The sequence below is a fragment of the Physeter macrocephalus genome, chromosome 10 (genome assembly GCF_002837175.3).
Source record: "Physeter macrocephalus isolate SW-GA chromosome 10, ASM283717v5, whole genome shotgun sequence".
NCBI lineage: Eukaryota > Metazoa > Chordata > Mammalia > Artiodactyla > Physeteridae > Physeter > Physeter macrocephalus.
Genome location: NC_041223.1, coordinates 9,732,032 through 9,756,232, shown reverse-complemented (window position 1 = coordinate 9,756,232; position 24,201 = coordinate 9,732,032). Strand labels below are relative to the sequence as shown.

General features: G+C 45.8%; 1 protein-coding gene across 2 annotated transcripts in view; it reads left to right on the top strand.

Annotated features, from left to right (window-relative positions):
- ZDHHC14 (zinc finger DHHC-type palmitoyltransferase 14) overlaps positions 1–24,201 on the top strand; it is a 271,452-nt gene that overhangs the window by 110,027 nt on the left and 137,224 nt on the right. The gene's annotated exons all lie outside the window — the stretch shown is intronic.

Genomic DNA, 24,201 nt, shown 5'->3' with positions numbered 1-24,201 from the left:
ACAGGAGACGGGGCTGGAGCCAGAGCACAGAACTCGGCAATGTGGGTTTTCCTCCCAGGAGGTTGGCAAGCCACTGAAGGAGTTCTGTGGGGAAGTGGTAGGGTCAGATGTGTGGTTTTGAAAGCTCACTCTGGCTGTTGAGTGAGGAGTGGGTTGGATGGGAAGAGGGGCTGCAGGGGACGTTGCAAGGCTGCTGCAGCCGTCACGGGAGAGGTGACGCTGACCTAATGGGCTGCTGGCGGGGGAGGTGAATGAATAGGAGTGGACGGACCCAGGAGGTAGAATCTGTCTACTGATGTCAGTGGGATGGATGGGGAAGTGAAAGAAAGGCAGAGATCAGTGGTGGCCCATAGGTTTCTAGACAGAGAAACACAGTGGATGGTTATGCCATTTACTGAAATGAGGAAGTTGGTGCAGAAACAGATCTTTTATGGGTGGCATTGGGGCGAGATGAAGATTTATGGGGGTCTCAAAAATTACTTTCCGTGTCTCTCTACGGATAGAGCCATTGTGTATTCACAGTTCTCCAATTCTGTTTTACATGCTTAAATTTGAATTAGGAAACTTACTTGGGTCCATTTACCCACTTAATAAATGTAAAAAGTAATTAAGCAAGCATGTATTCTACGGCACCATTCAAGGCACCAGGGTCCGTGGTCAATCAAGAAGCAACAGATGTGATCCTGGCCTTTAAAAACTTTTAATCTAATTAGAAAGACAAGGTGTAGCTACATGAAACCAACAAGTGATAACCACTTATAATTATCTAGAAAATTCTAAAGGCAACAGATAATCAAGTACATAATGTAGGATGGATTGTATATAAAATGTTGAGAGAACACACACACAGAAGAGTTTGGGGCACATTCATTAAGTCAAGAAGGGGCTCTGGAGCAGTTGGGTCATGAGTTGTACTTTGAAGGAAACGTTGGCTGTTGCCTCATGTGGAGGACAAGAAAGTTAAGACTCTTGGGTGAGGGGTGTGGAGGGGAGAGAAAGTGCATGAATGAAGCCACAGAGGGAGTTCCCTGATGGCCTAGTGGTTAGGATTCCAGGCTTTCACTGCCATGGCCTGGCTTCCATCCCTGGTTGGGAAACTGAGATCCTGCAAGCCAGGCTGTGCAGCCAAAAAAAAAAAAAAAGCCTTAGAGAGGGAGACAAGCGGATTTGAGAGAAGCTGTGATGAGAATGATAGTAATAACTGCCAGTTAGTGAATGCCCATAAATACCAGCCACTTTGGTGGGAGCAGTACAACAGTTATCTCATTTAAATCCTAAAGTACTGCTGCAAGATGTGTCTGTCTTTTACACATAAGAAAAACAAGGAGAAATAAATTATCCAGCGTCAGGTAACTAATGATTTGTACAGCAAGGGCTCTAGCCTCACTCCTTTGTGATTTCATTTCTTGCTGATGAGAAGAGGGGCTGACGGTACCCTTGCACAAGGAAGGGGCAGCAGCTCCATCGCTGGAGCTCCCTAAGCGCTAGTTTGAGGAGATTTGAGTTTGGAGTTAATTCAGTGAGTAATTCAGAAACTTCCAGTTTCTAAAGCAGCACAATAAAACAATAACCCTGTGGCCAATAACATTCATATAGATAAAGTGGTAAAAATACAGGCTGGATGATCACACAGGTGATCACAGAATGTCGAAACATTCTCAATAAAGTTAAGGGCCAGACAAGGATGTTCCCTTGAGTGCTGTCACTTAAAGCTCTTGTGGAAGAGATTGCCAATTCAATTAGATGAGGAAATAAAAGTTATAACGTGGTGGAAAGAAAGGGGCAAAATTATCATTATTTGCCAAAGATGTGATTGTCTTATTTTTTTCCAGGAAGAGAATGAAAACTCAAGAGAACCAAAACTGTTAGAGATGATATAAGAGATACCTCGATGGCTAGTTATATAGACTTTTAAAAACTGCTTCCTTAATACATGACTAATGAAAAATATAATAAAAATCATTTGAAAATTTAACCCAATACCTAAGTAATTTAAACCTAGGAAAAACTTTAAAGAAATGTTCGGTACTCCTAGGGAAAAAAAAAAAGTATAAAACCTAATGGGGGATATAAATGCATATTTGAATAAGTGGAGAATTATATTAGGTATTTAGATAGAATACTAAATATAGCAAAGATGTCAGTTCTCCCTAAAATTAATCTATATATTTAACAGAATTCCAGTTGAATTACAGCATGATTTTTTGTGGTGGGGCAGGGCGGGTTTTTAAAATAATTCTTGAGTTCATCTGAAAGAAAAGAAACTGTGAGCATATTTGGAATAACTCTGAAAGGTAAGTAATAAGGAATGGGAGGATGGGGGCATTTTTGTTTTAAAATGATTAGGTTAGGGCTTCCCTGGTGGCGCAGTGGTTGCGCGTCCGCCTGCCGATGCAGGGGAACCGGGTTCACGCCCCGGTCTGGGAGGATCCCACATGCCGCGGAGCGGCTGGGCCTGCGCGTCCGGAGCCTGTGCTCCGCAATGGGAGAGGCCACGGCAGTGAGAGGCCCGCATACCGCAAAAAAATAAAATAAAATAAAATAAAAAATAAAAAAAAAATAAAATGATTAGGTTATTAGTTTAATAATGATTAAAGCTGTGTGGTTCTGTTTCCAGGAGAGACAGAAAAGTTATTGACAGAATATGTAAGAATTTAGTTTCTTATAAACTCACATAGGTTGACGATAAACTTTACATCAAATCTAGATAGATTAAAATTTTAATTTAAATAAGTGAGAACATATATAAAAGCAGTAGAAAAACAGCAGTGACTATATAATATTGGGTGTGAAAAGGCAAGTATTACATGAAAGCCAAAAAAGTTTGGTAAATTTTACTACAGGAAGTTTAAAATTTGTGTAAAAACTGACCTTGTTAAGTTTAAAGACAACAAAGACGGAAAAGTATTTGCAAAATACTTGTTACACAAAAGATTAATATCCTGAGACCAATAAGACAAAAACATTCACTTAGTAGAAAAACAGGTATGTATGAATATGTATGGGCCAGTTCACACACAAAAAAAAGAAATACAAATGACTAATAAACATGAGAGAAACTGTTTAACCTTATTAATAAACAAATAAAGGTTAACAGGTGACCATATAATCGCAACCAGTGTTGCGAGTGTGGGGAAATGTGCACTGCTCCTGGGTAGATTCATTGGTGCAACTGTTTTGGTGAGCATTCAACAATGTCCATCAAAAGTAAAAAGACAAAAAAGCATATCCTTGACCCAAACGTCCCATTCTAGAAATTTATCCTAAGAAAATACTGTAATTCAAGTGAGCAATGAGATATGACGAGACGTTTCGCTGAAGTATTGTTCATAATAGAAATGCCCAGGGACTTCTCTGGTGGCGCAGTGGTTAAGAATCTGCCTGCCAGTGCAGAGGACACTGGTTTGATCCCTGGTCCGGGAAGATCCCAAATGCCGCGGAGCAACTAAGCCCGTGCGCCTCAACTACTGAGCCTGTGCTCTAGAGCCCGCGAGCCACACCTACTGAAGCCCGCGCCCCTAGAGCCCGTGCTCCGCAACAAGAGAAGCCACCGCAATGAGAAGCCCGCGCACCGCAACGAAGAGTAGCCCCCGCTCGCCACAACTAGAGAAAGCCCGCCTGCAGCAATGAAGACCCAACGCAGCCAAAAATAAATAAATAAATATATATATATATATTTTAAAGAAATGCCCAAACCTTCCAAATGCCTGTCCAGCGTTTAAATTGCAAGTTCCAATGCAGTACTGACAGTGTGACCCTCTTCTTGGTTTCATCCAGCGTTTCTCACCGGGTCTGCCTGTGCCTGCACAGTTGTGTCCGCCCTCCGCTCCTCAGCCCCCAGTAGGGAGCCTGCACGCGGTAGTGCTGTGATGTCACTTGAGCAAACCCTGCTCCGGCCGGGCCCTTCAGTGCCAGTCAGGGTGTAGCCTGCTGCCCTGAAACTGTGTTCATGCTGCTGGCCTGCCTGCAGCGCCCACCCTCCCCGCTCCCACCTGCATTTCCCCACATCCACCTCCCTAGAACCTGCCCTATTTTATCACCCTACAGTAACGGCCCGCTCCCAGAAAGTCTTTTACCACTTTCTGCCTGAACTGCCTTGCTCCGCGTGAAAAGATGGATGGGGTGGCAGAAATCAGGGACATGTGAGGTCAGTAGGTACGTGAGTGGTTAGGGCTGGCGGAAGTGGGTGAGGGAGGAGGAGCAGAGAGCGGGGCAGGGCCTCCCCTGAGGGTCTGAGATGCAGCGGCCGCAGCTGTGGTCCTGATGAGTTGTCACCTTGTGCTACACCGCCGCACTCGGGGTGTGTGCCCACCTGCAGCGGGGGACGTGCACATGAGAGGAGGCTTGTGCTAAGCAATGCCAGGCACGCAGAAGGTCCCATCACGTTCTCTTCTGGTGAGATTTTATCTTTTGGTGAAGATAGAGCCCACATTTGGAGCTTTTTCTGTATTCGTCTCAGAGTCGAAGGCAGGAACCACATTCGCTCTCTCCTGCCCCTGGCCCCAGCACCTGGCGCACTGCTTTGCATGCAGTGGGTACTCAGTAAACATTTATGGGGTGATTGATTGGACTAGGTCAGTGTCCCTGGAAACGGAAAGAAAGGAGAGGATGGTAAGGCTTCGTAAATGGAAAAGCCATGGGACTTGATGAATACATTTATAATGAGATCATATAGGTTTCCTCTTTTACTTTTTAAAATCAACTTCTGTGAATGAGCTGAATGTGAATTTCTATATTAAAATGTAATTTTCTCAACTCAGAAATCAAAGGCACAAATCAGCCGTTTGGGTGGGGAGTCCCCAGGCCTTGGGCCCCTCCATCTGGCTCAAGTCTAGAAACAGGCGGGCGTTTTATTGACAAGTTCCCTTGGCTGTCACCCCACTAACAGCTCTGGCTCCATAAATGGGCAAATAAAAGGGAATTGGAAGGGACGTGGGCTAGGCTGAGAGTGGTTGTAATGACAGCGTCTGTAAGTGGCAAGCATCTCGGTTGTAATCCTGAGGATTCATTATTTTGATTATTGAATTGTCTCTCGTGCTGATTTGCCACTTTCAGAAGCGCTCAGAGCTCACCCACTTCGCAACTGCAGAGGCTCCTCGGTTTCTACCATGGTGGGGGGCGCTCGCAGAAGCCAGGGCACACCTCCCTGCTGGTACCACCTTCCCCTTAACTCTAATATCAACCACTGGCCGTGACTGAGCACTGGGCTAAGTGTCACCTCATGTATTCCAGGCAGCAGCCCTCCAGGCAGGCCCTCCCTCACAGGGGAAGAAAAACAGCCCCGCACGTATCTCCTCTCCCAGCACCTCCCTCCTAAGCACGGGTCTGCCCACCTCCACTCTGGAGCCAGGTGGGTCCTTTCCATAGTCAAACCCCATGTGTTACTGCCTTGCTCAGAACCAGCAGTGGCTCCTTCGTGAGAGGTGCTGGGTCCCGTCTGGGCCGCCTCCTCTGCCTTGTCCTGTCTCCCCTGCCCTCACTCTGAGTTCCTGCCCTTCCCTTATTCTAGAAACCTTGCTGCTGCTTCCCACCTTGGGGCTTTGACTGCCTATATGCCTGTTCCCTGCCAGGAGCTCTCCCTTCCCGGGGGGAGGCGCAGCCAGTTCTAGAAGTGGGGGAGTGAGCCTTGGGGGTAGAGTCTGCTTTTGTGTGGATTGGGCAGCTGATACATGAAAAGAAGCACTATTCTTCACCCATTTAATTCATGTGCTGAGTGTCTGTGATGTGACAGACCCTGCTGTAGCTGCTGGGAATATTACAGTGAACCCAACAAAGACCCCAATCTTGTGCACCTTACAATCCAGGACAACAGAGAAATAAATTCAGGACAGGACAGGCAGGAGCTGAGCGAAAGAAATTAAAGCCGGTGGGGTGCTTTCCAGTAGGGGGTCAGGAGAGGGACATTTCAGCCAGGGTGGCCATGAAAAGGCGTGGAGGAGGCCTTGCGTAGGGACCTATGTGGAATGCTCTGGGTGGGGCCCATGGTTAAAAGGAAAGGCCTGGATATGGGAACATATGTATATGTATAACTGATTCACTTTGTTATAAAACAGAAACTAACACACCATTGTAAAGCAATTATACTCCAATAAAGATGTTAAAAAAAAAGAAGACAAGAAATAACAAATGTTGGAGAGGACTTGGAAAAAAGGGAACCATTATGCACTGTTAGTGGGAATGTAAATTGGTTCTGCCACTGTGGAAAACAGTATGGAGGGTCTTTTAAAAATTAGAAATAGAACTACCATATAATCCATCAATCTCACTTCTGGGTATATATCCAAAAGAAATGAAAATATCAAAGAGCTATCTGTACCCCAATTTTTTTTTAAGAAGATGTTGGGGGTAGGAGTTTATTTATTTATTTATTTATTTTTTGCTGTGTTGGGTCTTCGTTTCTGTGCGAGGGCTTTCTCTAGTTGTGGCAAGCGGGGGCCACTCTTCATCGCGGTGCGCGGGCCTCTCACTATCGCGGCCTCTCTTGTTGCGGAGCACAGGCTCCAGACACGCAGGCTCAGTAGTTGTGGCTCACGGGCCTCGTTGCTCCGCGGCATGTGGGATCCTCCCAGACCAGGGCTCGAACCCGTGTCCTCTGCATTAGCAGGCAGATTCTCAACCACTGCGCCACCAGGGAAGCCCTGGACCCCAATATTTATTGCAGTACAACCTGAGTGTTCATCAATGGATGAATGGATAAAGAAGATGTGATATATATTTATCATATATAATAATATAAATATATATATATATAATGGAATATTATTCAGCCGTGAGAAAGGAGGAAATCTTGCCATTTGTGACAACATGGTTGGATCTTGAGTATGTTGTGCTTAGATAAGCCAGACAGAGAAAGGCAAATATTTTATGAGATCATTTATATGGGGAATCTTAAAAAGCCAAACTCAGAGAAACAGAGAGTAGAATGGTAGTTACCAGGGGTCTGGCAGTGAGGGCATGGGGGAATGTTATTTAAGGGTACAGACTTACAACTAGCAGATAAATCAGTTCTGAGGATCTAAAGTACGGCTTGGTGATTACAGACAATACTGTATTATAAACTTCAAAGGTGCTAAGAGACTGGATCTGAAATATTCTCACCACAAAAAAGAAATGATAATTATGTGAGGTGATAGAAGCGTTAGCTAACCCTACAGTGGGAACCATATTGCAACATATAAATGTCTCAAATCAATGCATTGTACACCTTAAACTTACACAATGTTGTATGTCGATTATATCTGAATTTAAAAAAAAAAAAGAGGGCTTCCCTGGTGGCGCAGTGGTTGAGAGTCCGCCTGCCGATGCAGGGGACACGGGTTCGTGCCCTGGTCCGGGAAGATCCCACGTGCCGCGGAGCGGCTGGGCCCGTGAGCCATGGCCGCTGAGCCTGCGCGTCCGGAGCCTGTGCTCCGCAACGGGAGAGGCCACAACAGTGAGAGGCCCGCAAAAAAAAAAAAAAAAAAAAAAAAGAATGCCTTAATTACGTATTTGACTTAAGCAAATGGATGAAGAACCACAGTATTTTCTGATATTTAAATAAAATAATGCACAAAAGGCAAAAAAAAAAAAAAGCAAAGGCGGGAGGGGGGCAGTGAAAGGTCCTAAGGACATTATGGCAGGATAGAGTCCTGTGGGTCAGAGTTAGAGTTTGGGATTTTATTCCAAGCGGGATGGGAAGCCATTGGAGGATTTTAAAGTTTTCCCGGGCCCTTGAAAGGGCAGAAGCAAGGAGTCTATTGAGGTGCTGTTGCAACAGTCCAGGCAAAGGTGGCGGGAGCTCTGGCCGGGCCGAGTCTCGGGCCGGGCCGAGTAGGTGCAGGTGGGAGGTGGTCCCGCGCGGGTTGCGATTTGAGGGGGAGCCACAGGCTTTGCCGAGGGATTGGATGTGGGTGTGGAAGGAGTGGAGTCAAGGATGAGAGGAGCTGCAGATCGCTGGTGATTCAATGGGGTATTTCACTCTGCGCCTTTCCCTGTGATCTTTCACCCGTGAAGCGTGCCTCCTTAGGGAACATGCTCGGCCCCCAGTGCCCTGTGCCTCCAGTCTGGGTCACTCTCTTGGTTTCACACTGAAGGAAACATCCCTTTCCTCAGGGCACTTATGTCAGTATTTGCTCATCTGTTAATTAGTGTGACTGCTCGGCTAAGTCTCTCTCATCAAACTGAGCTGCTGCCTCCCCTGCTCCATGCCCTTCCTCCATGCTCCTCCTCCATCCTCCTCCTCCTCTTCCTCTGCCCCTCCCCCTTCAGTGTCGGCCTTTATACCTCTACAGCCTGGCACAGTGTTTGGCACATAGTAGGTTTGCAGCAAACGCTTGAATGAATGAATAGGTGAATGAGGCTTAAGAATGAGAGGTTAAGAAATGTGCCCACATCTCGTGGGTGGGGAGTGTCTTTGGACAGCGCTCTCCTCCCCAGGAGCTCTCCCCGCATCCCCACCCAGGGTGGCTTCAGGGGCAGTACCTGCGGTGGGATTTCCAAGTGCAGGTGCAAGTTTGTCTTTGCGAGTTTGTCTTTGCGAGTTTGTCTTTGCCCGTCACTTCCAGTCCTCTCGCTCTGTCCCCCCTACCTTTTCCCCTCTTCTCTCCTGCTCTCCCTCCCTCCCTCCCTTCCTTTCCATCTCCCCCGCCCACCACGTTACTTTCTGGAACACAGGAAAAACCTCCGGATGCAGTGTTTGTTTTCCTGTGTCACCCCGTGACGTGTGATTGCTCCCTTCTTTTAGGAAATCTGCCAAATGCGTTCTGTGTCCCATCAGGGTTGTAGCTTAAATTAGACCTTCCAGCTGTGTTTGGGTTTCGGGCATATGCATGGAAACTTCCATTCCCTTTGCTTGCCTCTCTCCGAGCAGCCGCCATGTAGGTAGGGGACAGAGGGCAGCCTTCCTGAGGCCTCTCCTCTTTCTCCTCCTCCGGGGCAGGCCCAACCGCACCCCAGCTGGGGGGAAATGGACACCGCTGTCCATTGAGGGTCCCACAGAAGGTGGCAGGCCGGCAGGAAGCCCAGGGTCAGGGCGGGGGTTACAGTCCCACAGTGTAGGTCACCCCGCAAGAGGCGGGTGCCAGGCCCTGCGGCAGAGGAACCACATCCCCCGTGGACCGGAGGGCAGGGTGGGGCTGGCGCTCTACCCCACAGGGCCCTGCTCAGGTCAAGAGAGAATGGAAGTCAGTCCCGTGACCCCGGCTGGGGCTCTGCAGTGGCCATCCGGACACGCAGAGGAGGGAGCTTTGTTCCGGGTGCCTTAGCGGTACCATCCTCTCCCGCAGCTGGTGGATTCAAAACTCCCCAGAGCGTGCTGATCAAACATATCTTCTAGGGAGAACAGCCACCCAAATAAAAGCCCTCCCCCTGGTGGACCCGCTGCTGTGAGAGACGACAGAAAAGCTTGAGCTGTGGACATGACCCTGGGGCCGGGAGGAGTTCCGAGTCTGCGGCTCCGGAAATTCGTGGAGTTCTGCCAGGCGGCTTCCCTCCCAGTTCAGGGATGCCATCCTGGGGGTCCTGGGCATTTGGGATGCAGAAGCCTCTCCTGGGAGGCGGCCCCACGGTGTCTACAGCTCCAGGTCTGGCCGTCGGGTGTGGGCGATAGGCTGCCACACAGGGAGACGCCCCGTCCTCGAGCTGGCCAGCCTTGGGAAGTTGTCTCATCCCCGGGCGACTACAGCGGCTCCTCTTGTTCAAGCGCGGTCCGCGGTTCTAATCGTCAAACCACGGCAGCAGCATACTTAGGTATCAAAGCTTTAATGCCTGAAAAGAGCAGAATCAGGCAGTGGGTTTTCACATGGTTCTGTGGACCTTTGTTTGTAAAGATGTGTGCTCGCCGCAGGATCCTGGCAGGGTGCTGACTCTCCAGCAGCTGTGGACATTTCCTCAGTTGCTTTAGCTCTAAAACAAGTGGGTTGGGCCCAATCATTTCTAAGGTACCTTAACGTCCTTGAATTTTTAAAAGGCCAGAGTCCGTGGGAGGTCACCCTCATGGTCTTTGTGAAGCGCTGGGCCCTGCCCTCCAACTGGTCCACAGAAGAGACACAGGGTCCCCGGATGCCTGTCCCTTCCCTGGCCTCTCCTGTGCCCCCTGCCCCCCTCCTCTGCCCCCACCCTCCTTGGAGGCTCTGCAGACCTCTGTGTAGACATCCAATGGCTGTGACAACGATAATATGGTCTATCCTCTCTGAATCTTTCAGGCTGGAGGGGCAGGCCGGGCGTTTGTTATTCTTTCATTTGAAAGATGATGATCTGAGGATTAGAGAGGGCAGCCAGGAAACAACACGTGGACTGGAATCCCGGGCTCCTGAAGTTCTTTGCAAATCCACGCAAGAGGCCCAAAACTGTAGGCAGATTTTTATAAAGAGGAACGTAACTTATTTTCCTCATGGATTGGGGCCCCTTTGAGAACACTCACTCGCGTCAAATCATTTGTGACAAAGCAAAACAAACAAAGTTTGTTTTGTTTCATTAAGGAAGTTCAAAAGGAAATAACTTTTTAAAAAATCCAATAAATTTGAAGAGAGAAAATGTTAAATTGCATTTTGTAAGCAGTAAGGTCTCAAATCTATTTCATTTCCTAAGTGCGTAATCTCAAATGCATTTTATATCCTGAATACATATCCTTCATTTAAATAATACCAGGAACAGCCAAACCAATCGACAAGTGATAATATGCTCATTGAAAACCTGAAAGTTTCTTCTCGTCTTCCTGGCCACAAAAAGACTGTATTTTCCTATTTCATGTTTCCCTAGAAATAACATAACTTGGAATTGGTATCTCAGCTTTTCTCTATAGCTGTGTTACACTATTAAATGGGGTTAGGGCCTCCTAGAGTGCCTCTTTGGGTTTGTTTTTCTTTCCTTTTAAAATGGATATGGGAAAAGTGTACCCCAAGAGATGAGGAGTTTTCACAAACATCCCACCACCCTGTCCAAAGCTTCCGCTTGTAGATTTCTTGCCGAGCACCAAAGTGCGAACCTATATATTTTGGAGCATTTAAATAAGCTCTGATTTTGTTGTCATAGGTAACTATGAGATTTTTTTTTTAAAGCAGCCTAAAATTGGAATAGAAAATTTCTCCTGTTTCATTTGTTTAATGAATATTTCTGCTGAATGAGCCCTGAAGTGTTCAGAGAAGGAGGCATAGTGGAGATGCCCTCTGGGGTGACGCAGGATTTTATCAAGAGGAGGAAGCAGAAAAGAATGACATTAATAAAGGTATAGAGGGAGGACAGTGCCAGCATTTGGGGGAAATGTTGAGAAGTCTGTGTTAATAACTGTAGCTTAATTGTTAACTGGGGTAATCCTGGAAAGCAGGTTGGTGTGTAAGGAAAACCAAGGAGTCTGTGCCTTACCTGGCAGCGGGGAGCAGTTGGAGGGTTTGGAATAATAGGGGAATAACAATCAACATCAGTGAGAGAGATTTGGTTCTGAAGCCCTAACCTCGCCTGGGCCATGAGTTTTCTGCTGCTGGGACCAGCCCCAAGGGAGAGGAAGAGGGGTCTGTGGGACTCAGCTGAACCAGCTATAAGCGGCTGCTGAGGTTAGGTAACCAGGAGTGTGGTTGAGAAGAGATGAGATAACAGAGGGGAAATGTGGACAAGGAGAGCACGGGACAGGATGGGGAGCTGCAAGGCTCCGAGGGGTTGAGGAGGCAATGTGGGGTCACTGCAGGGCGCAGGCCTGGTCAAGCACGCAGACCCAAGGCTGTAGACAGCAGCCGTGTGTTCACTAACCCATGGGCCTTCTAGGACAGGGACCACCTCTGCACCGCCTTCGGGCTGCTGGCCCCTGCTTCCATGCTTGCCCACATGGGCACTCAGCTCATGGTGTTGCTTCGGGCTCTCTGATTCAAGGTGTGGCATATAAGTGGTGGGGGGTGCAGGCAGCCTGGAGGCTCCGGGAGCCCGGGCTGGATGGGGAGTGCCTCCCAGGGTGCTGTCCTCTAGCATCGTCCTCCTTACATTGTGTCTTAGTCTGTTCAGGCTGCTATAACAAAAATACCACAGAATGCGGGCTTACAAACAAGAGAAATCTGTTTCTCCTAGTTCTGGAGGCTAGGAAGCACAAGATCAAGGCTACAGCAGATTTGGTGCCTGGTCAGCGTGCACTTTCTGGTTCTTTTTGCTCTGTCCTCACACGGCTAAAGAGATGAGAGCTGTCTGGGGTCTCTGTTCAAAGGGCACTAACCCCATTCATGAGCGCTCCACCCCCATGACCTAAGCACCTCCAAAAGGAACTGCCTCCAAATACCATCAGACTGGGGGTTGCGTTTCAACACATGAACTTCGAGGGCTGGTAGATAAGCAGTCTGTAGTGTGTTAGGTGGTGGATGGGCTTACGGATTGCTAGACTAGACAAGCCTTTCTGAAAAACAGCATTCTAAAATTTTAAAGCAATGTGTTCACTAGGAAAAAAAAAAAGGTTTCAACATAAAACACTGACAAAAGAGAAGCCTGAATCCTTGCTATTCATTATGAACCATGTATTCAAAAATGTATTTAATGATGATGAGCTAGACTTTTACATTTTCTCATTCTAAATCTCAAAATACATTTTGAATTAAAATTAAAATGCTCAAGTTCTATAGTCATTTTTGTAGACACGCTTTCAGCAAGTCAACATTTTGTGTATCGCTGCTGTGTGTGGAACTCTGGACAAAGTCCTGAGACAAGTATAAGCTTATGTTTCTTTCCACTGTTTTTTGTTTTTCAAGGAGGGATCAGAGACCTTTTAAAAATGTTTTTCTCAGAGTGAGCTCTAAGTTTGCATTATTGTTATAAACGTTCTGTAATGAACCCACCAGTGTTTACGTGGCTTCATTTTTATTTGAGTGTGCAATAAATGTTTACTGTCTTAATATGAGATTTGCTTTAAGAACAAATTGCATTTATTAGCATTATTCAGCAAACTTGCATGAACTCAGCAAATAAAGTAACTAACATTCTTATTATTTAACATCTATAATATTCTTATGCCCGTAAAGGCTGCATTTTGAGAAGACAAAACAAGCTTGGGGCTTTCATCTTGCCTCTTTTTTTCTCTCTCTCTCAGTAAAAGATAAAAGAATGAAATGCCATTTTGATGGTTCCCCACCCGTCAGGCAGCGTGTGGGTGGAGGGTGTTTTAAACATTCCCACTCACGACAGAATGCCTGTGAAAGGGAAGAAGCCGCACAGATCACCACGATGCCTACTGCATCGGAGCTGGTATAGTCCAGAAGGGGCTGCTTTAGTAAGAAGGCACCAGCAAACGCTTCTACCAGACCAAAATCCAGTCCGCATCAAAAAGCATCTGGGGTCTTCTTGCTCCTACAGCACATCTCTTTGTATCCATTGTATCAAGTCTATACCTTTCATGGGCAGGAATGCCTGTTCTCCTGGGAACACTGACTTCTCTTCCTGCTGTATTCTGTCTTGGAGCCAAGAATCACAGACCAGTACCCCACAACTTCTGGGACTCCAGCTCTGTCTCCCCAGTGTCATACTGAGGGAAGGAAGGTCAAGCCAAGCACAGTGGGCATGTCGGTTCACCCAGGACTGTCCCTGGGCCTATGTAGGTAGATCGTGTGTGGCTCATAGGATATGTGGGCGGAGGAGTTACATCAAGGGCTGGTCCACTCCCATTCTGGAGAGTAAGTTGCCTCCCCCGGTGCTGTCAGGGTTGTATTGTGTCCTCCCAAAAAGATATGTTGAAGTCCTAATCCTTCGAACATGATCTTATTTGGAAATCAGGTTTTTTACAGAGGTAATCAAGTTAAAATGAGGTCATTAGGTTGGGCCCCAATCCATAATGACTGGTATCTTTATAAAAAGGGGAAATTTGGACACAGACACAGACATTCACAGAGGGAAGACCAGGTGAAGGCATACAAGGTGCTATAGTCTGAATGTGACCCCTCCCCCAAATTCATATATTGAAATTCTCTTGCCCAGTGTGATGGTATTAGAAGGTGGGGCCTTTGGGAGGTGTGTAGGTCATGAGGGTGGAGCCTTCATGAACAGGATTAGTGCCCATATAAAAGAGGCTTCAGAGAGTCCCTAATTCCTTCCGACACGTGAGGACACAGTGAGAAGGGACGAAGGGACTGGCTATGAACCAGGAAGGGGTCTCCTACCAGAATGTGACCATGCTGGTGCCTTGGTCTTGGACTTCCCAGCCTCCAGAACTGTGAGAAATAAATTTCTATTGTTTACAAGCTACCCAGTTTGTGGAATATTTTTATAGCAGCTTGAATAGACTAAGACACAGGGAGAAGATGGCCATGTGGTTAAGAGTGGTACATCTACAAGCCAAGCAACCCCAATGATTGCTGGCAAACACCAGAAGCTAGAAGAGGCAAGGAACTGTTCTACCCTAGAGCCTTCAGAGAGAGCACAGCCCTGCCGACACCTTAATTTCAGACTACTAGCCTCCGGAACTGTCAGACAATAAAGTTCTGATGTTTTAAGTCACCCAGTTTGTTGTACTTCGTTATGGCAGCCCTAGGAAACTAACATACATGCCAACGTGTATAAACCTTCAAAGGGCTTCCTTTGACACAGATCACAGACACCAGACTCATTATTTCCTTCACCACTTCCTCTTTATCTCTTCTTCTTATCTGCCCTTCTTGTGAACACAGTGACATAAAACATTTTGTGGGTGTAGTGGTAGGACGGTGTAGCAAAGCAGAAATCCAGGAGTTATTCTCTCTGCTGTGGGTAGGATGGACTAGGGAAAAGTGGAGAAGAGTTGCTGGAAGCCTACTGCCGCAATGGGGACCAGGCACCAGGGGCCTCGGAGGGTGGGGGGCCGGGTGGGAGAGGCATGGAAAGAAGCCAAGAGTCTGCTCAGAGTAGAATCGGATAAGAAAGGAGACTGAGGCCAAAATACAGAATAACTTCATGACTTTGAACTTCAAGGCTCTCTAGTTTTGAAAATTATTCCTTGCCCTGGAGAGGGAGTATGATGACGGTAATGAGAAAAGTGGGAAGGAATTTCCATTTTAGGAACAATTGTGGGTTCCATTGCCAACATTATTAACTTCAGGAATTGGAAAAGGTGGAGTTTTCAAGTCTCTCAGAGTTCAGTAGTTATAGAGAGCTTGAAAGGTATATACAATTATATGAAAAGCTGATGGGATTTTGGCATTCATGGATTAGGGTTAAGAGTTTTTTACCTTCCTGTGAGTATTCCCCAAGGGCCATATCTATACTAAGTGATGATGGGTCTCAAAACACCACCTCATGTGTGGTGTGGTCAGAATTATGGGTGTCATTCATGATGTGAATCCCAAGAGGAAGGAGTGAGAGGATTAGATTCCGGTGGTCCCATGGCAGCCCTGAACCTCCGTCACATTTACAGGAGATTTTTTTTTTTTAAGGAGTTCTTGAATTTGGGGATTTGACCATTTGAGATTTGTGGAGATCTCATGATGGTACTGCCAGAAGGAATATGAGCCAAGGAGAAACAGTGTATGAGCATATTGCTCATGAATTATGGGATCAGAGAGTTAGGGCCAGCTTTCGGCTTTCCCCCTCATTTCGGCAGATGAGGAATCTGAGTCTCGGTGACTTGCCGCCAGTTATGCTGATAATAGTCAGAACCAGAATCCAATTTTCATGGCTCTTTCTTCCATCCCAGTCAACAAACATTTTAAAGTAACTACCATGTGGCCAGCACTGTGAGACAGAACTCTCTTCTCTTCATAGCCTATAACCTCATCAGAGGGGCAAAGCCAATCTCCCAGAGTTTGTTTGATGAAGCCAGTAGGGCCACAGAAGGCAAGAGGGCCTTCTGTCAACCCCTTACACCAGAAGACTCTGAAAACTTGTCTTTTTCCCATCCATATCCTGGAATCATATGTGTCTTGTCTCCTGCACTAGTGATATGAAAAAGCTTTGAAAGCTACAAAATGCACTATTACTGGAGAAATATCAGTATTATTAGCAATAAGGGATTCAGAGAAGGGAGGAACTGGTGTAGACTTGAAGAGGCAGATTGAATGCAGCCTTTGTAATGGGTATAGTTTTGACAGAAGACATTTGTGGCTGAGGAGGGTGTCCAGGACAAAGGACCATGAGCAGAGTTGGGAAAGTGTGAACTGGGGAGTGTCTTGATCAGTTGACCAGTTTGGCTGGGATGGGGAGTTACTGTGCTTCTTCCAGCCAATATTTGAGGTCAAGTCCAAGTCAAAGTGACTCGAGGGACTTGGGGTGGAAAAGCACCATTGTAGATATCCTCATTGCACAGATGATTATTTTTTATTTATGAAAGGTCTTTAAGGCACATAATCTCTGGAATCTCTTGGCAAACGTCTGCCCCACCGAGCAGTAAGAAAAAGCATTTTACTGTAACACATGTTAGCACTTTATTCATCCTCCCTCTTGTTTGTTTATTTCTTTTGCATGTATAAAACGTAAAAATAAAAAGTGGAAAATTCAAGTAAAGGTGGTAGTATATGCAAAGAATAGTGCCCAAACGTCTGTTAATTTAAACTTGGGACTTTATTCATAGATTAAAGCTACCCATTGCTTTTATCTGAGTTTACTTTGCGTTGACTTCAATGGCTGTTATACAGGGATAGCCAAGCAGATTCTGACCCCATATGCTCAATGTTAATTCGATTCGCATGGGTTCTTAGTAGCTTTGGTAAAGTGGAACTGTGTTTGACACTGTTTTTGTTTGTGGTTAGATGATGTATTCAGTTCTGAAAACTTGAAAAAAACAAAAAACAAAAAAACAGAAAATGCTGACAACCTGCCCAGTTTTAATCCCATTCGCCTCCTGCGCCTCCTGCAGCTCATAAAACTCTTGCAGTTAAACTTCCCCTGGGGATCAGAGAACACTTTTGGTGTATGGGCACTGCTGTGGGGTCCTTTGCCAAAGAGCAGCATTTGGTCTGACCCCATCAGTCCAGACTGAGCTCACCAGAGGCTTCAGTTACTGGCATTCCTTAAGGACGTCTTTACGGGAGTCTCATGGGATAAGAGTGGCATGAAGGCTGTGTGCCGTGTTGCATGATTGACTGGGTTTTGCTACGTGGATCATCCTAAGCATACAAGTGACCACCTGCTTACAATTATGGTATAATATGATATTTAAGAAGTAGAGATTTATTTGCATTTTGCAACTCTTAGGTCTGCAGCTTTTAGGAGACCAATAGATTCATTCATTCATTCGACAGATATTTAGTGAGGACTGGACATTGTTCTAGGACCATGTGCTGGCAATGTAGGAGACAAAGTCTCCACTTTCAGTGGGCTTACGTTCTAATATGGGTAACAGCAAATCCATGAATAGATGTGTAATGTGATATCGCATGATAATGATGACAGGAGAAATTACGAAGGGCAAGACGATAGACGATGACGTGGGGAGATTAGGCTGTTCCAGATGGAATGGTTGGGGAAGGCATCTTTGAAGAGGTAACGCTGAGCAGAAATATGAAAGAAGTGGGGATCCAGACTTTTGAATATGTTGGGGAAGGGCATTCTAGGGAGAGGGGGCAGCAAGTGCAAAGGCCCTGAGTGGGGATGAAGTTGGCCTGTTTGGGGAATGGTAAGAAGGTCATTGTGACTGGAGTGCATTGAATGAAGGAGAAAGTGATTAGGATGAGGCCAGAGCGATAGCCAGAGGCCAGTTCAGGGAGGGCCTTATAGACCATGGTGAGGGTAATTCCGATTCTGTTCTAAGTATAATGGGAAGTCACTAAAAAAAAAATCACTGTAGCAGCTGTATGGAGAGTGGAGCTTAGGGGAGCACGAGAGGAAACAGGGAAGTGTAGAAACTATTGCAAGATAACAGAGGAGAGATGAGGGTGGACTTGACTGGGACTGGTGACGGAGGACACAGGAGCCCTGGGAGTGAGGTTTGACGGTTGACGCGATTTGTTGGTGGGCGAATGTGGGATGTGGTTACCAGGGAAACAGTTTTACTCTTATTCTCCAGTTAGTGAGACCCACGGGCCACAGTCACTGGGCCCCTCCCCACCCCACCCCATTGCCCCAGAGTGAATGTGATCCATGGTAGCTGAGTCCATGGCCCCTTTATGAAGATGAAGAATGATCAAAGCCTTAAGTGGCTTCCGAATTTTTAAATAAAAGTTTAAATTTTAAATATGATAGGTTTTTGGTGAAGAATAGAATAAAGAGTTTGCTTGCTTTGTATCACCTTTTAAAAAACCTTTCCTTAGCAACCTTTCAAAATCACAACAGATGTTCCCTAGAAAAAGAAAGTAAATTGCAATTTCCAGGAAGAAGAGACCCATTATGGTGGACTCATTAAGAAGTTCATTATTTAGTGTATTGGAAAGACTGAGTTTAATTTACAGTTTCTTCTGCTGGATAAGAATCCTAGACAGAATCAGGATGGTTAATGGTGAAAAGAAAGCAAATAATGAAAATTCAGATTTTTCTTTCCTCAGTTCTGCCATGTGAGATTTTAAATCTCAACTCAGTGTTGGGTGGACTCATTTTGGATTTCCTGTTTCCTTTCCTTTTGTTCTGTTATTATTCCTTCCTTCCTCCAAGGCTGATTATCAGATTTTTCCCCTGCAAAAAATAATTCAACATACATTATATGGTTTCTAAATTTTTCTAAGACAACTATGCTATTGCTTTAGGATACTTTTGTAAAAAAAAAATGTGCAAAATTGAAATAATATGATTTGGGGGGGGTGTTAACCATTTCTTGATCATTTTCTGAATAAATAATCATCCCAGGAATCTGTTCAACTCTAAATTAGCTGTATCATTGAATATTTTTTTGTTCTTCAAGATTACATTTATAGCCTGCTATTAGATACATTTCATTGCACTGAATGAAATGCAATACTTAAATGTTGATATTAAAACTGTGTCAGCTCTTGTTTTGTATCCATGAACACATGAAGTTAGAAAGAGTGCATTCATGTTCAGAGTGCTCCTGGGTGGCCAAAGCCAATGTTGTCTTATTTGGGGGTGCACATACAAGACCAGCCCCCTGTGACTGGTTTCCTCATGCACAGATCATGGATTGAGCCATTTACTGGTTCATGGCGCTGGTAGCTTTGCCCGCAACAGAGTATCAATGGTTGGTTTTACGATGAATCTGATTTGATAACAAGATCATCATTCTTCGGCTGACATATATGTTGCTCAGATTCTCCTTTATTGATAATTTAATAAGGTTTTACTTCTCCCAAAGAGGAAAAAAAATTCCAGACTCTTTAGGACACAGGACTCTGTTCTGGGCTGGAAGGGATTCTGAGGCTAAAACTCAGCTTTTGACCACACATGGCCACCATGAACATTGGGCACTTACACAACATCAGTCATTAATAACAGTGGCTCCCATTTATTGACCACTTAGTATGTATTGTTGCAAATCCACCCAACATTCTTGCAATGTGGTTCTTGTGACAGAGAAAGAAAATGAAACTCAGAGAGAGTAAATGGCTCTCTTAGGGCCCAAGGGAGTTGCCAGCAGGACCAATGTCCACGGTGGGTGGAAAGGAGGAAGTAGAGCAAAGTAGGAGCAAAGGGGAAGACAGCATAATGCTTTCCTTTAGGATATATACACCCTAGAAGGGAAGACCCAGAAGGTAATTATATGAAACATCAAGAAGACAAGTCTAGGGGCTTCCCTGGTGGCGCAGTGGTTGAGAGTCCGCCTGCCGATGCAGGGGACACGGGTTCCTGGTGGCGCAGTGGTTGAGAGTCCGCCTGCTGATGCAGGGGACGCGGGTTCGTGCCCCAGTCCGGGAAGATCCCACATGCCGTGGAGCTTCTGGGCCCATGAGCCATGACCACTGAGCCTGCGCGTCCAGAGGCTGTGCTCCGCAGCGGGAGAGGCCACAGCGATGAGAGGCCCGCATACCGCAAAAAAAAAAAAAAAAAAAAAGAAGACAAGTCTATATAAGCAAGAACACCATGACTGAGTATGAGCTGCCTGCTTCACATAAGTGCTGAGAGAGAGTGGATGAGAGAGCAGTCAGACGTTGGTGGCATTAGTCAGCTCTTTGAGGAGCTACCTTGAGTGGAATTTACTTAATAACAACTATCCTGAATGAGTTTTTCAGGAGGTTTCAAAGCCTGCCTTGGTAATAAAGCTTGTGCTCTGCAATCCCAGGTTTCTGAATATCATCCCTGCACCAGATCCCCACCGCCCATCAGCCACCGGTCCACTAACATGGTGACAATAGTGAGGGATCAGTCCACCTTTTTATTGGCCAGTTCTCTACCAGCGTCAGAAATGCCATTCATGGCTCATAGTTTCTTGTTGGTTTTGTTTGTTTTTAAACCACATCACGTGTTTCAAGATGCTTCTGGTTGAAGTAATAGAAAGCCAGTTTCAAATTAGCTTAAGCAATAGGGAAACGTATTGGTTTGTATAAATTGGCACCCAGAGATAGAATGATTCTGTGTTGATTCATCTGGCAGTTCAGCAGTGGGATCAAGGACTCAGGTTGTTTGCATCTGTCTGCTCTGCTTCCACATAGACAACTTTATTCTATGATTGCTTAGCCTTCCGGGCACAGGGTGGCTGCTGGAAGCAGGTGGGTTCACATGCCTCCTCTTTCACATCTAGTGTCAGACAGATCCTGGCTTCCCATTGCTGCTTGCAAGTGTAAGGAAGTATTTTCCCAGAAGCCTCCAGTAGTCCTCTCTTTGTATCTCCTTAGACAGACTTATTTCATGTCTCCATTCCTGAACCAGTTAATGGCTAGAAGGGTGGGATTCCCTTAGATCATGCATGGCTACCTTTTGAGCTGAGCTCAAATCCCCAAGCCACAGACAGCTGCTTACTAGGGGCGGAGCTGAATGATTGCAACATCAACAAGGTCCATTACACGAAGACTCAGAGCCACCAGTGTTTTCTGTATGTGTCTTATTATCCATCCTCCCAGGCAAGATTTTGGGCTAATGAATAGTTTGATATGCAGGGCTACAAAATGAATTGCCTAAAATTATTAGGAGCCAGGTGGTAGACAATCTAAAAACATCAAAACATGCTCAGCCTCATTAGCAATCAGGGAAATGTAAAGTGAACATACTATTATACTCCCACTAAACTGGCAAAAATTAAGAAGTCTGAGAATATGAAGTGTTGGCGATGATGTGTATGGGGAAACAGGACCTCTCGTACTGCTGATGGGAGTGTCGTCTGGTACCATCATCCCTTTGGGAGAAGAGTTTGTACTATTTGTAACGTGGAACATGCATATACCCTTTGACTTAACAAAGGTAAATACACATTTATAGGTATACATACTAGGAAAAATTTTGCAATTTCTCCAAGAGACACGTTTGAGAATGTTCATTATAATACTGCTCATAATAGCAAAAAAATTGAAAACAATCTAAAAGTCACAGAACAGGAGAACAAATAAATGCCCTGTGGCATATTCTCACAAAAGACTATTATGCAGCAGTGGAAAATGAAGAAACTACAGCTGCATGCACCAACATGGATGTATCTTAAAAACTTAGTATTTAATTTAAGAAAGCAGGTTGCCCAAGACTACCTACAGTGCAAACCATGTTTATAAAATTCAAAAGCAAGCAGATTTAAGCAATATATTGTTAGGATACATCTGTATGTGGTAAAACTATATTTAAAAGCAAGAGAAGGATAGTTGGGAAGGTGGGGTCCAGGAAGAGCATCAGGTTATCTCCAATGGCATTGATAATGAGATCTAATCTTTAGTCTGGTGGTAGAAACTGGGGTGTTTTATTTGGGGCTTCATAACTTTCTATCCATCTATCTATATTTCTACATGTCAAATGTTACATAACACTTTTCAAACTATAGGCTCCTGAGCTCTTAAGCAAACATGATTTGTTGCAGTAGAGTGACAAAGTAACATGATTCTTGTAAGAGGAAACCATGTCTGATGAATCATGTGGTTGGGGGAAACAGCGGCTGTCATCTGTTTAGGCCTTGGAAAAAGCCTTTGATTAAAGACTAGCATAAGACTAGTTAAGATATACAAAGACTATCTATCTTTTTTTTTTTTTTTTTTTTTTTTTTAAGACTATCTATCTTGAGTTATTAAACCCTGACATCATTGTGGGTTGGGGAAATGTTTCCTCACAGATAGGGAGGCAGGGATCAGAAGTAAAAAATAAGTAAATAAATGCATTCTTAAAAAAGAGGAGGGGCTTCCCTGGTGGCGTGGTGGTTGAGAGTCCACCTGCCGATGCATGGGACGCGGGTTCGTGCCCCGGTCTGGGAGGATCCCACATGCCGCGGAGCGGCTGGGCCCGTGAGCCACGGCCGCTGAGCCTGCGCGTCCAGAGCCTGTGCTCCGCAGCGGGAGAGGCCACAACAGTGAGAGGCCCGTGTACCGCAAAAAAAAAAAAAAATAAAATAAAAAGGAGTAAACGAGCCTTCCTCTAGAAGTGTAAGCTTTTCGCTTCTGCGGCGGCCAGTCAATATTTGCTGTATAGGATATTTTTAGTGAATGATTTGGGAGAGCAATGCACAGGCAAGAGAATCCCATGGTTAGAGGGTGCACTGAGTGCGGCCTGGTGAAACCCTGAGCAGGTGAGCTTTAAGCTCAAGAGCAGGGCCCGTTTGGCTCAGAAATAGGGCAGGTGAGCGTTAGTGTAGCTGGCACACCTGGGAGTGGTTTCCACTTCTTGTCCAGTTCCTCCCAGGCATTGCTGCTTGGTGGGAAAACACTGTCGCTCATGTGGTAAAGGGCTTTTGCCAACTTAGCCTCTCATAGAATATTCTATTCTAGACTCTCTCAATGGTTAAATAACAAGTTCTGTGTCTCATCAAGGTGGGCCTTCTGATGTCATTCAGCACAATCTTTCCACGTCCCTCTAGAAACTGTCCATGTCTCACTCAACGTAAAGTCTAGACTGAGCCCGTGTTCAAGTCACTGTCTAACCACAAGTGACTACATTGGACAAGTGTGATTTTGTCAGCCTCTCCCTCAGTGTCCCCTTGAGTAAAAGAAAAGGGTTGAACTAGATGATTTTCTTTTTTTTTTTAAATAGGAGAAGAATCAAAGTTTAATAACGTGTATACATGGAGAGACCCAGAAAAACTGAGAAATCCTGAACTAGATGAGTTCTGAGGTCACTTTGAAATCCAAGCTTCTGTGACTCTGGGAATCTCTTTGTCAAGGGACACGTGTCCCACCCCACCTCTCCCAGAGTCAGTACGAGGCTAACGTTACTTGTTCTGTCACTGCCATTTGTGCTTTACATAACACAGACCTCTGTAAGTCCCTGCCAACGTTATTTCTCATTCATTTTAGTCATATTCCAGGTGCTTCTCCCTGAACCACACGATGATAGTAAACTTAGCAACGACAACTAGACCTTTCCAGAGTCTTTCCAGAGTATCTTAGATATAGAACTTAGATGGGGTGTGGAAAAGCCCATCGATTTTGGTGAGTCTTCATGTGCTCAATTATGCAAAACTCATCAATAGATGAGCTTTATTCGGGTCCCGGGGAAATGTCAGCCTGCACCATTGTCAGTAGCCAAAGGAAAACAGCCTGTCTGGATATCGGGTAGTAGATGCCACTGTGCTTCCACAGCGCTCCCCAAACATATGTGTCTGTAGACCCAGAGGGAATGAGGCCCTTGAGAAGTGGTACCTAGGACAGTAGACGTCTGGTTTGCCCTGAGCTTCCTGCTCTCAAAACGTTCTCCATCCTGGGTGTCCGAAGTGCCGCAGGCCTGAGAGGCACGGTTACACACACGGTGCGTGCTGGCTTTCTGGTGGGCTGTCTTCCCTCACCCGCACGTTACTTCACCCCTCAGCACTTGACAGCGTGGCCCCTCCCTGAGCTCCCTCCTCCTGGCTTCATGCTGCTGCGCTTTCACGGTCACTTTCTCGGCCTGTTTGCTGTTTTCGGGGCTCTGCCACTGGCCTGCTCTGCGGGCTACAAAAGGAGAAGCACGTGCAGACTCAGATGGGTGTTGCAGGAAGCAGAGGCTCACGGGGGACGATGGGCCTGTGCCGACAGCAGTGGGCACGGCACATGCGTCACGTCCGCCGTGTGACCCAGCGCCCCGCCCGGCAGCTGTGCTCAACGTGGGCCAGATACGGCCCCCGGTTTCCACCAGTGTCTCGCTTCCTCGGAAACCACTGGCACTTCAGTAGTTTCAGCTTTATGCGTGCTGCCTATGTTTTTGCCATTTCCTTTCAAACTTTTTTCTTCTTTTATTTATTTTTTATTTATTTATTTATTTTTTGTGGTACGCGGGCCTCTCACTGCTGTGGCCTCTCCC